The 14,542-nt window shown below is 38.3% G+C and overlaps 1 protein-coding gene across 4 annotated transcripts in view; it reads left to right on the forward strand.

Annotated features, from left to right (window-relative positions):
- The window catches only part of LOC136269262 (RNA-binding protein 25-like), a 38,334-nt gene that overhangs the window by 6,489 nt on the left and 17,303 nt on the right, over window positions 1–14,542 (forward strand). The window lies entirely within an intron of this gene.

The raw sequence follows: 14,542 nt of genomic DNA on the forward strand, positions 1-14,542 counted from the left end.
TGAGGTTTAGCATAACCTCTCGCCTTGCTCCAGTCCTGTTGGAAAGCATCCACTGCTTTTCCTAGTTGCTCTGCTCTTCAGCTGAACTGGTGGGTTACCAATTCCAGTACTTCTGAAATACACTGGGGATAGTATTTAGCTAGAGCTATCCCCCCCCTCCAGTCTGGACTTGCTGTCTGTGATTGTGTTATATGCACCTACTATGATCACTATATCTCTCTCTAGAGCCACATGAAAAGTGTGTGTTTTGCTGTCTGTAAACTTATTGTACTTTGATCCATGCCCACTGACTGATCATTATTTAGTTATTGTACTGTTAACTGATGTGAAGCGTGTCTTGCTTCTGCAGCTATAGTTGTTGAAGCTGCTGAATCAAGCCACTAGGTACAGATAATGCTATGAGACTATTCTGTTGTCTATACTAGAGGTGTACCAATACCAGTATTGGTATCGGTATTGGTATCGATGCCGATACCAGTGGTATTGATGCCGATACCAGTGGTATTGGTATCGGATCGGTATCGGCAATACAAAGCTACAGATACCACCACTAGACACTCACCACGTTTATTATATCTTCAACCATCTCTAGCTAAGTTCCAGGTTAGTTGGGCTAACAAAGTAGTGATTACAAAGCCTTAGTTACTCTTTTCCATGTATTGCTACAATTGCTCCGTGTGTATTCTAATGTATTAGAGCAGGTGAATCCTTTGTGATTAAATGGTAGTGCAGTTAGGTTGTTCTTCCAAAAAAGTAAGTTTATGACTACTTGGCTTGTTTTTCATGAAACGGTTTGGTTGCAAGGCTGTGACAAACATTGTAGAATTATCATCCGCCCACGCAATCAATTACCTAATTAATGAGCTTTTAAGAAAACTACCTTATATCAAGCAATTAGTAATCCACAATGGTGTTTAGCATATTTGTTAATAAATATTTTGAAACTTGATTGAACTGAGATATCATCACTTCTCAATCTGTGATATTTTAATAGTTAGCTATGTATCATCACTTATAGAACTTTGTGTGGGCAAGATCAAAGGAGTGTACTTTAATTTTCACAAAGTACACTCTCAGCCGGCCAACAGTGCTTCATCGACCACAAAGAGTGCTTTATTGCACCGCAAAGCGTGCTTTGTTGAACGAATAAAGCACTCTTTGTGGGCAATAAAGTGCAGTTGCCCACGTGCCTTAGTGGGGGCTCACGTCAGTACGACTAATCACCCAAGCCAATGAAGGCTGATAGCCTCTCCACGCTGAGTGATCAATCACCCCAACCAATACGAGTTCTACCTTTAGATTACTTTTATAGACATACCTAAATGCTTCGATGATGGGTGGGAAAAGGTAACATTGCTGTTACGTTTGTTAATGTAAATGGACAAGTCCTGGAGATATCATGGAAATATTTCAAAATGTGACACACAATTGAATCGATTGTGGGTTGCGAGCAAAACCTGCCAAAATACGCGATGAACATCTACCATGCCAAACTATGGTGAAATACGCATGAGTTACTTTGTTAAACTAGTTTGTGTACGTTCAGACTGCTAATAATTCATGCAACCAGACATGGGTCCAAGTACATGAGTACTTGTACTTAAGTATACTTAAGTACAGATTTGAAAGTACTTGTACTTAACTTAAATACTTTCTTAATATCTCCAATGTACTTGTACTTACACTCAAGTACTTGTATGTACTTGAGTACTTAAAGTACTTTTAAATACTTGTAAGTACTGCACACATTATACGTAGTTTGTACACAATGGGTGTACAATGAGAACAATAAAATTGTATAAAACAACTTCTTACAATTATTTTAGTGCCTTCCTCAACCTTACTATGTATCATGTAGCCATGATTAATGATGTCATAGCATTCCGGCAAACAAAAGCAATGCTGCTATTTATTTTAAGGGTTTAAGAGAGAGAATGGTTGACAAAAACCTGAAAGTACCATGCCCGTAGGCACGCTTACATACTACAATACACTGAATACAGTATATATTTTGCTACAGCAAATGTACTTGTACTTTACTTAAGTACTTCCAGCTTGTACTTTACTTAAGTACTCTCTTGATTGCTGCTGGAGTACTTGTACTTGTACTTGGAAAATTCAAAAGTACTTGTACTTTACTTAAGTACTTTTAAATGTACTTGGCCCCATGCCTGCATGCAACACGTGTTAATTGCGAGTCCTAGTGTATGATGAAGCTACACGAGTAGAAAGTTCCATGTATCATTTAAAGCATTGCCTTGCTCGTGCTATATGAAAAATACAGTACTTGGCGCTTGGCCTTGATGCTAGTTTGGAAGTGTTTTAGAAAAACAAACGCATTAACATTTTCGGGTTTGAGACAGCTTCGTAGGTTGGTTATTGTAAACCCAACTGTTTAAAAAAAGCCTTTCACTTGTTGTCAATGTAGCTATAATTGGTCTGGCCACTCAAGACAAGTGTTTTAATCAAAGCTCATCGTCTTTCACCATTGCAAGGGATTCATATTCCTAGGAATCACTTTTCAACGAAGTACTATATAGCAGACTTCATCTTCACACGACACAGTCATCACAAGGATCATCTCCTTCTTCACCTTGAAGGGTATCAAGTGCAGTTTTGTCTTCTTGTGTAGTGATTGAACCAGTGCAATATGGGCTGACTCCATCAATTCTTTCATCAGCCTTGTAGTTTCAAGCCTAACTTCTCGTCATCCAAGTTACGAAATCTCGGATTTTAGTATTGATCAGTACGGTTTAAATAGTGAAGCCCTCATCTTCATCTTAAGGCAACAGAAGAAGCCTTGATGAACTTCTTAATGCAGGAAGAATCATTACCATTGACTTCCAACTTTGTAATCAGCCCGTGTACAATTGACAACGCAACAGAAATTGACACATTATTTTCTTCACTAAGAAATCCTGTAGCAACCTTTAGTTGCTCCAACACCTTTGGCAAGTCCTCCAGAATGACCCAATGTGTTGGTGACAACTCTAGGTACAGTGGAACCTCCCTTAACGGTCACCTGAGTTGGGTGGTCACCTCACCTCAGCATAACAGCCACGTGACAACAGTCCCAACTATTTCCCAATCAGTTTGTACACAAATAGTTTGCATTAAGCAGGTCACCTCTATAACACGTATGTATAACAGCCAGCTTGAGCAATCCCAAACAGCACTTCGCTATACAAAAGATAGGCCTGAGCAATTGTGACCTATCATGATTCCCAAACTTTACATATCACGGTTGTGGCCTTTCAGCAGTTTAACTATGCATGTGTATGACAAACAAAGCTAATTTAGCCAATAACCTATGAGGAGTTCAGATACAAAAGTGAGTACAAACCAAAAATTTAACACAAGGTAATACAAAACTGTAAGTAACACAAGATAATAAAAAAACTGCCGAATATAAAGTTTAGTTTACAAAGATACTACTACAACTTGTATACATACACAGCTATACACCAACACACTATGCAAGTTACAACTTACAACTTTAGATTCTCAGCCAATAACACAAGTTTGTTGACATTTTCTGGTAGTAGACATGATCTCTTTTGGTTCACAATGTGCCCTGCAATACTAAATGCCCGTTCCACAGGAACTGACATCTCTGGAATAGCCAAGTATTTCTTAGCTAGATTTGAAAGACAAGGATACCTTGTGTGGTTTGTCTTCCACCACTCTAGTGGTCTTTCTGCTGATGGCTCTTCCTCAGTATATCTTCTCACTTCTGCTCTAGCCTTCTCAGATGGATTCTGACTCGATTTATTGACCTTCACTATGTCATCAACAAAACGCATCAACCTCTTTTCAGCCTTGGAAACACGACACCTCTTTGATAATGGCAACTCATCTTGTTCATCTTCTTCAACTTGCATGGGAGTGCCTGTGCTGCTTGCAGTACTGCTCAATGCCAACTTCACAGTTTCTGCCTCTACAGATGATAATAAGTTTTGCTGTTCTTCATCTGAAAGAAATGGTAAAGCTTTAAATCGAGCATCAAGAAAAGCTGTTTTGTTAAGCAGCATCAACACTGACCCTGTGTAACGGTTGCAAAAGTTACTGTACATAGCTTCTTTCATAGTTTTCTCCAATCTTGAGTCACCTGGAGTAGGCTTAAGGTAAGTTTCAAGCAGTTTGTGTATCACCAGTCGAACTACGGAAATGGTAACCCACTTTTCTGCACCAGTATCCTCTGTAATCTCCACAAGTGACTTCATAGCTTTCACAAATATCTCCAGTGTAGAGAATTCAACATCTGATGACATCATATCTCCTTTGTGCAATTCCAAGAGAATGGCACAGAGTGGTTGTTGTTGGGACTCCACCATATAGTAGGCAGAGTTCCATCTTGTACTAGCATCTTGAATAAGTGCTAACTGCTTGTGATGTAAATCAGCTTGTTTTTGTTTCAACAAGTAGTTGGACTTAGCAGAGTGGTTGAAGTGTCCAACAAGTTGTCTACATCTAGCTAGTGTACGAGACACTTCAGGTAGCTTAAGTACAACTTCAACTGTCAGCTGCAGTGTGTGACTAAAGCATGGTACTCTGCTCCATTGCAGAAGTTCCATTGCAAGCACAATGCTAGTGCCATTGTCAGTAATCACAGCTGACAAATTATCCTGTGACAATTCCCAGTCTTCCAAAATATTTATCAATTCTTCAGAAATGTTGACTCCAGTGTGCGACTCTGGAAACTCTACAGCTTCTAGGAGATGGCTCTGAAGATTGTAGCTGTCATCCACATAATGTATGTTAGACTTGTGTCCTGTGTAAGCTGAATATCTGTTGTCAAAGCAAAGCTTCCCCCACTTGTTAGTGCATGACCACACACTTCCTCTCATTATTATACAGCTTAGGAATTAATTTAGTAGACACAGCTTTCCTGTCTGGAGAGTGGTACCTTTGGTCAAAGGCATGCAGCATATGTTGAAAACCCAAATCATTTACTGTTTGATATGGGTGTATATCCTTAGCTGTAAACAAACATACCGCATCAAGCATCAAAGTCTTCCAGTGTGCAGAATTCCGAGGATACGGATTCTTGGCCTGAAATTTTTCCGTGAGTGTTGGGTGTACGCTGCTTTCTGGCTCTTCCTCATGGTTCGACAACTCAGAGGCACTGGTGTCTTTACTTTCTTCTTTTGCCTTGTGTTATGCCTCAATGTGACCCTCTTCTAAGTGCTGCCACATGTTGCTTATATTACCAACATACGAATAATCGTGTCTACAGAGCTTGCAATAAACCTGCCGTTGTTTCTTTTTGTCAGCCTCCACAATTTTACCATCCTTACTTGGAAATCCGAAAAAACGTCCACAAGATACTTGTTGAATGTTCAAGTGGCAATAATTCAGTAGACTCTGTTACGGTAAACTCTACACTCTGTGATGCCATTTTAATAATTAGTGTATGGCATGTCCAGATTCCAATGTATTAGTGCACCAATGAATTGAAAATGCAGTGAAACGTTAGTTTTAGCCTTTTTGGGCACAGTGCCGCACAAATGGAAAGTAAATGTTCTTGCTTAGATTCATTGTAACAATAATCGAAAACATTGTAGTAAGTGTTGTGTGTAGCTATCAGAATTGCGTAATCGAATTAATCGTTCACACCTAACAAAAGACCTCTCACAAAGTACAGCCTACAGCCATTACGGTGAGTAAACTTGCTGCATTACTTCATACTTCTGTACTCGCTTCTGTAACACAAAGAAAGGTTATATACTTACAGTATAGATAAGCTCATGGCCACTGTACTCTTCACGCTATTCTAATTAAAGCTCACCGCATGATCTTGATTCCTGGATATCCAATTGTTTAGTTCACCATCTTATGATCTAAAAGGCTGAAGTTCTATAGTATAAACCACTGCTTTCCCTTTAATCCGAGGAAGTCTAGTCAGCTCAATCAGCTGATAATGCGCTATCTACACCGACTGGCACTACCAAGCTTCTGGCTCTTTTCTGCTTTGTAGTCTGTCAGTTATGTAAGTGGTGTATTGAAGTGTAATAAATGCATGCATGTCTGCATATATAAGTCCCTGGAACCTTTGTATAAAAAGGCCAAACGTGGCCTATGGCTTTATGGAGGATATTGAGTTAGGCAGCCATCTCTTTATAAAGGCCAAATATTTCTGGCCCGAAGGTGACCGCTTTAGACAAGTTCCACTGTGTCTAGAATGACTCAGCAAACACTGCAGCAGTCAGAGGCCACCTGTTGTGCAGTAGACTCTGTATCATATACAATGCATTGTTCCATCAAGTAATGCAGGACTCTTGGGTTCAACAGACATATTGCACATTATCTTCAGAGTTCAGCAGTGGCAAAAGCACTGTGTCGAAAGTGAATTACTGTACTAGCTTTTTTGCTGCACCTAAAGCTTGTGAAATAGCTAGTGATACTCGAGCCTTCCTCAATACAAAGTTGCAAGTGATGTGCAGCACTACTGTAGCTCTGCAACTTGTTACCGGCCAATTCCATGTGGTTGTGTACCACCGATAACAGGTGTTACTTCTCCAATCAATAATCTGCCATCACCTGCTCCACAGTGTTGTCTTGCTGTATGGAACCAGAACACAGGTAACCATATTCCATCTGCTGGTAATAAAGTGATGGGTAAGTGATAAATGTATCATTGACCCAACTGGTCCAGATATCCGTTCTAATAGGCAAATAGCTTCATCTATTTGATTCTCTTTTCATGAAGAATTCCCGTACATCGGATCGGTTCCTTCAACTGTAGCTGGCACTATCAGTGTCACTTTCCTCAAGGTTTTACTTGTGGTTCACCCCGCCATTCGTCAAGTACATCTGTGCTTATAAACACATACGAATCTTAGCTTTTCCATTCGAATTTTACTACATTCAAATCATTCAGCAAACATTTGACATTCATTCAGGTCCATCTACAAAAAAGTCACTGGAGTGGTACAAGTATAATTAAGTACTCTTCTAGGTATACTGTAGGATTTTGTCTTGAAAAGGTACTCAAAATGATCAACTTTTTGATACTTGGTACTCTAATAAAAGTATCATGATCTGCTACCTGATTGTTCTATTAGAGTAATTTACTGTTCTAGTATATAGTGTGTCATGGTCAGAGAGATTCATTATCACAGAGAAAAGTTTCTACATAACAAATGTAATACAGGTGTGGACAGGCATAGAAGCATATGTGCAGGCATAGAAGCACATGTACTGTACGCTTTGGGAAACATTGCAGGAAATCTGGTATGTCGCAGCCAGGTGTAGGTGCTTGAGTAGTCTTGTAGAGTTAACTATTGACATTTGACTGAAAGCTGATATTAGTTAGTCGGTTAGTTGGTAAAACATTATTGTAAAATATATTTCAGGTTGTTCTAAACACACCAGCCGGTTTTGTATTGATGGTTTTTGATGGGAAAATTCAAACCTCCATAATCCCTTAAATAATGGAGATATCGTACTGAGTGATTTCAATTACTGTAATAGAATTTGCACATTTTAGTGAAATACTCTAATAGAACAGTCACTTTTAATCATTTGATAATATATGGTTTACTTAATTGAGATTTCTGATTGATTTTACTAATTTGTGAAAATTTACTGGGAGAGCAGGAGGCTAAAGACCTATAAGAGCACCCAACAAATACTTAGTAAGTTACAGCATATATACATGACACACTAAACAAAAAAAACTAATTGTTATACTAACAACCGTACATGAATGATCCAGTCAAAAAGACTGTATTTACAAAACAAACAAAAAACGATACAACTGTATATGTTAATCATTTCCCCCCATACAGCCGTAATTTCAACAAAATCAGTTCAATATCCCTACAAAAGATACGCAATAGGACAAAAACAGCAGCTGCAACCCACTGATCATGTGAGCACTTCATACCTACTGTGACTGTGTAAATGAAAGAAATACCAGGGATTTTGAAGCTAGGGCAGAACTTGTATACTACAGCTGTTCTAAGTGTGTGTGCATGTGTATGTCACATGTGTTTCTTTATGTTCGTGCGTGTGTGTGAGAGTGAGAGAGAGCATGTTCCTGTGCTTGTGAAATTATATTCCATCACTTTAATGGAGCCATTATGGTCTAAGCACCTGGTGCACAAGATAGGAAAGGTAAAGGACTTGTGTTTGCTACAGTTAGAATTGGTGTATTAGTTCATCCCTCATATATTATTGTGGGTAAAATAACATCATTGCACACTTTTTGATGGTTGATAATAAGCATTGTTGATGATTCTTAGTATACTAGTACACTGCATATTATTGAAACAGGTTTTTTTATTAAAGTACTAGTACAGTGTAAACTGCATGTTATTGAAACAGGTTTTTTATTAAAATGACTGGTTCTTGCTTGAAGGAACCTGAACATTCATTTGGGTGATTCTGTTTCAAACCAGATCTGAAGTGGTTCAACAGTCATGTATGAATATCCTTTTCCCTACCATTCTTCTGATGGAAGCCTTTCTTTTGCTGCTCCTTGTCATTATTGAGAACCACTAATGTAGGAAGTTGAAACTGAAATGAAATCAGACAGTCTGTGCTAATTGCTGCTGTCTTATGACCCTGTGGTAACTGTTTTTAAAAGGCTGGGGTTTCAGAACAATAGAATTTTGTTGCAACTGTTGCATAATGCTAGAGATGGTACTGGTATATATATTTTAATTATAAGAGCCTTCCAATACTGACGCCACTACTGAACATCAATTTTAACATTGAGCTCAAAGAATTGTTAGTCTCAAGCATTTGTTAGTAACTTAGTAGACAAGTAATATTTATTACAGGCATGTCATTAGTACGTGAGGCAGTTATGAGTCACAAAAACGTTTTTGGATGTAATTTCCAGTTGAATACGCAAATTCAGCTCAATTTTTTTTCAATAATATTTCAGTGTAAGTACATAATGATATAAACTTTTCTTCATGAACAAATGGATATACAAGTTCTACTATAACAAACCAACAGATGCAATTATGAGTCATGGTATGTATTATGAGTCAACATCTATATAGCACATCTTTCACAATAAAACACCTTTGGCACTCTTCTCTTTATATTTGTACACTTCTTGTTGAACCACATGTCACACCCATCACAACATATCCATTTCTCTGAGCTATCACCATACCTAATGCCACACTTTGGGCATGTGGTACTGTATTGTGAATTTGAATCAATGTCTTCTCCAGTACCTCCTTGACAAGACTCACCATCTTCATCACTCGAACTTGACAACAAATACAAACCTTCAATGATATCATCAATTCCTTTCTCTTGAGTACTGTTCCTCCTTGACCTAGTCTTCCTACCACTAATCACAGCACACTTTTTTTTCAATTGATTCTTTTCTCTGACTGCCTTCTTACATTCCCTCTCTAACTGTTTCAGTTTCTTGTTGTGTTCTCTCTCAATTCTCTTTGCTTCTTTTTCTTTCTTTCTTAGCTTCAGCCTTTTCAACCTGTTTTCTCTTCGAATTTTCCAAAACGGTGCCATCAGTAATACAGATAGCTTTAGCATTTAAAGCTACCTTGCGTTCGCTGTTGTTTCTTGGTTCAGGGCATGGCATAACAAGAATCTCAGATAGAGCATCATCACAGGATAATTTCAAGTTTCCTGGCTTACCAGAGTCTTTACTTTCTTCTGATTGCTTACAAGAAACTAATGAAGATGATGACTGCACAGTGTTGCTACACACTTCAGTGGGGTGGTTAATTTTTAACCATGCTGTATAGCTTGGATCATCTAAATTGTATCCTTCTTCATAACACTTCTTATAGAGTTCAACTTGTTCTGGTGTAAACAGAGAATTTTTTGTCCCACTATCAGAAGTTGAACCATCTTGACTGCTCTCTGATAGTGATTGCTTGAATGGTCTTGAGGGTGCAATTTGTCTATGTCACCTCTGGGGTAAATTCCAGTTTTTTTGAATCCAGACATGATGTTTAAAGGTGTTAGAGAGAGTAGCCAGACATCTGCAACAAGAGACGCTAGTTTATCACTGGTGATCACTCTTCCAGGGTGAGCAGCAAGATATTTGCTGCAACTCTTTGAAAAATAGCTTTTAAATGACTTGAAGACGCCCACATCCAGGGGTTGGAGAATGTGAGTAGTGTGTGATGGCAGGCACAGAAGATGAACATCACTGGATTGTGCTAACTCAATTAGCTCAATGGACATATGAGTTCCATGTCCGTCCATGATGAGCAACACCGGCCGAGTTGGTGGAATGTTTGCCAAGAAGAACTTAAACCACTGCAAGAAAAGATCATCATTTATCCAGCCATTACGACTACTGCAAAAAAGTATTTGTGCAACAGCACCTTCACGAAAATTAGGTGGAGGTGATTGTTTACAGGGAAATATCATCATAGGTGACAATACAAAGCCAGATGCAGAAACACATGTCAATATAGTATGTGTTTTCCCCCTTTCAGCTGACGTAACTGCATAAACTTTGTGGCGTCCCATCTCAACCATCACTTTACCTGGCTTGTGGACCATGGTGATTCCAGTTTCGTCGCAGTTATAAATTTGCATGGGTTTGCAAATGAGATTCAACTGCCCATATATAGCACCAAGCTTTCCAAAAAAGTCATTGATGGTATCCATGTTTGCACATTGCGTTCTATAGTAACACAAAGGCAGAGGTAAACGTATAGATAACTTAGGATGTAAGCCGTCAAACCACGCACGGCCTGCCTTTTGATCTTTAAATGGATGTTTCTGTTGGGTGGCATCAACAATCTTAAATGCAAGGCACATCACTGTTTCACGACTTAAACCAAATCCCATCTGTGCCATTTTTATTAAGTAAGATGCTAAATGTTCCTCCTCTTCCTCAGTTAATACTGTGGGTGAACCTGGCTTGCATCCAGGAACTACAGTGCCATGGACACGTCTTCTTAATGTTTCAAATGGTATATTATGAAGTTTTGAAGCCTCCCTAATAGTCATGTTACTGTTCTGTACTTCTTTTGTGGCAGCTTCCATGCTCATTTCAGACCATAATTTTCGTTTTCCTTCAGCCATTATACCTAAAAAAAAAAAGGCAAGTGATCATTAATTAGAATGTTGTTTGCCTGTTCGCACTTTAATTAATGCATAGTCTCGCGGGCACTCCCTTTTGCTTAAGGGTCTGGTCAAACAACGGTTGTGGTTTGGTGTCTCACACGACGAGGTATCAACAGTCTTTTGTTCAGTAGGTTTGCTGTGTTTCGTGATGTTAAAGCAGATATACTGACAGCATGACCAAGGAAAGCATGGAATCATTGATTAATTGCCACAGAAGTTGTTAATACAAAGTGCGAAGTGTTAATACAAACTTACGAAGTGCTAAACATAATGTTAACCAGACCCCGAAGAAATTGGCCCGCAAGACTATAGAACTTTGCTTAACACTTACCACTGATATTAGTAACTGTCCAAGTAACTAGAAAGATAGCTCCAAGACAAAATACAAACTGCATTCAAACCGTCGAGGTGTTACACTGTAATTAGAATACTAGAGTTTACGCATGCGCATCTAATCATGTGGTAAAGTGCCTTGCGCGGGTTTCTAATTTAGTTATTAACTAGTCATTGTGTCACCATATGTGTACACAGATAATCAAGAAGATTGACAATGGTGACTCATAATACCATCTGACCCACAATACCAGCACCTAGTCTAAGTCATTTAGTATATTGTAAGCAAGGGCAGACTTTGCTTAATACTAACAAAAAGAATATTCAGCTAAGTTAAGCTGCAAAGATTACAAGAATTGCTGGAAATGATGTAGGGACTGCAGTGCTTGTGCTAACTAACTTGTATGGTTCATTGTTACAGGCCACTCATCATACATATACTATAATATGACATACAGTGTTTTATTTTTTGACTGCATTACACCTAGGCTCTTTATTCTTTGTGATTTATCATTTCTTTTCCTATTGATATCAGTAAGGACTGGAGCTGACAGTACAGGAAAAGGACCTGGGGACTGTGCCCTGATACTAACAAATTCAGTAGTCCAACTGTCCTGAAATTATGTGTAAATATGAGTGTGAACAACTAGTAGAAAAAATTATCTTTTAAAGCTTGATCATCATTTTGTAATAGTTGCATTTGGCAGGGATAATATTTTCTAATCTCTTCTTGCTGTATACCATGTCGATTGTCTTGTGTCTATAAAGCCACAAAAGCCTGCCTTTGAGTATTACACAAGAGTCATGATGAAGTCAGGGTATACATATTTAACTTGTCAGCGTTGCTTTGCTGAAATCACTACATGGGATTTTAGGGATTTTTATGGCTCTTCTGGTGTTGTAGGTGAAATTAGAACCAAATGCTGCAGACAAACAACAACATTATTACAAGAAGACACATGAGCTTGTTTTTTTGCACCAAAATACAATTAACAGTTCTACCACCTTACACAGTATGCAAAAAAAACCCATCCTTGTACAAGTAAACTTCATGGTTCACTGTCTCCTCCCAAGCCACAAGTCATTCTCACATGTTTATGGATTTTTGAAGACACAACTAGTAAAGGAGGTTAATTTAATATACTGTAAGGTGCCCAGATTTCTCAGAACCAGCACAATCAGTGCCCTGTCACCCGATGAGCATGAATTGTACTGTTTTAACCCTAGAGGTTGTTACAAGCCAATATATGTATCTGTGTGTGCACCACTTTTTCCTTTGAATCATCCCAGCAGCTTTTGACAGTAAATGTAGATACAATCAGTATCCTTGGAATTATTTTAATAAAAAGAATTTAATTACCACTTCTTGGAAAGAGCAGAGGGCGCTAATTCTCATGCTCAATTGGAGGCAATTGGAGACAATGAATAACTATGTAGTGGCTTGTCTTGTTATAGAAGTGGCGGAAATTATCGAAGTAATTATACAATTACATTAGACAATTTTGCATTACTATTTACTTATGGTTCCTAATTGTTTTATCAACCGTTTTATCAACCAACTGCCTTACAAATCCTAGCGCTGGTATTTGCTGTGGGTTTGAAGCCGTTTGACTGTGGTTACTACGTCAAAATAATGTTGTTCCACTTTGCTTTTGTAAGTCTTCTAAGGCAGTATGAATATTATTAAACAGTTGCACAATAGATTATGCGCGGTGATTACTTGTCAACATAAGTGTTTATTTAGATCATTAAATGGGCTTTTAGATCATTAAATGGGCTTTTAGATCATTAATGGGCATGAATTGCTGTATCCATTATGCTGGTCAAAATATATTTTTACTCAAGCATATTTTTCATGTGTACCAACTTTACTTAGCATAATTGTCTTTGTGTGTTTACATAATATGCAGCTATTGTTGAGTTTGGTGGTCTATTTAATGGTTAATTGCATCCAATATTCTGACAAAAACATAGACAAGTGAGGATTAGCAGTTGTCCTGAGAATTATCCATCTCTTATGCGACCAAACAGTTAAGAAGCTTCTCTTCTTAGATGGCTTTACTCATAGCTTTAGTATTCCCACACTTCTAAATTGGTACCAGATGAGCTTTCCTATTCAGTGGCATCCTAAGCCCTAGCCTTGCAGTTGAAGGCCTTAGCATAGTATTAAACAGTACAGTAGTACTGTTTAAGTAGGAAAAGTGACACGTGTTGCCTAAAATGCTGCCTTTAAAAATCATCTTAGAGGCATCCTACGTGACAGAAATCACCTCCACAGAATAATATTAGTCCATCTAACATCAAATACAGCATTAAAACAAGAAAACACTTACAGGCAGCTAGATACAGAATTTTAAAAAAATCATCAAAGCTCGAAGTTTGCTTGACCACAGTTGCAAGGCTGCAGGCCAAGCAAAGCAGTGCACCGCCACCATTTTACACCACTGTACCAAACTCATCAGTGGCATGTGCCTTTTGTGTTTCTGACAAGTGTGTGCCCTCTGTGCCTTGTCTTTCCTTTTGTCTTCAATCAGGCTGGTCATTGTCTTCTTCATGCAATGAAACCATATTGAGGCCTTTCCTTGAGCAGTATATTTGGACACCACAAACTTATTTAAATCGTTTATGCTTAGTAGATACCTGCAACTTTAAGATAGGTTCAAGACCATACCCATTAATGATCTAGGTTAATTAATAATGGTCGCACACAGAGGCCACACTTCTTAACAATCTATTGACTTGATCATGATGATCACACCCCTTTTAATCAGTCTAGCTGTATTCTAGCACAGTAAAATAATGACACGTGAAAGGCTGACTTGAGATGCTCTAATACAGCAGTCACCCTAATAGGACAGTCACATGTGTATAGACGGGTTTAACAAGAAGGCGTGGCACTATACTACATCATTTTTACTTGCGTAATCCGGGATAAAAAGATCGGGAAAATCTATGTAGGGCAAACGTTTTCAAAGTGTTTCTGAGCATTGCAATACTGTTTCAAGTAATCACTACCCGAAATACAAACCCTGTAGTCATATTTTATCAATACTCGGGATTAGCTGAAAAAGAATAATGGGTGACTTTTCTGTACAGCTGGTTCATGAATGCGAATTTTAAATTACCTCCTAAAAAC

Source organism: Dysidea avara, chromosome 10 (genome assembly GCF_963678975.1).
Source record: "Dysidea avara chromosome 10, odDysAvar1.4, whole genome shotgun sequence".
In the NCBI taxonomy this organism is placed as follows: domain Eukaryota; kingdom Metazoa; phylum Porifera; class Demospongiae; order Dictyoceratida; family Dysideidae; genus Dysidea; species Dysidea avara.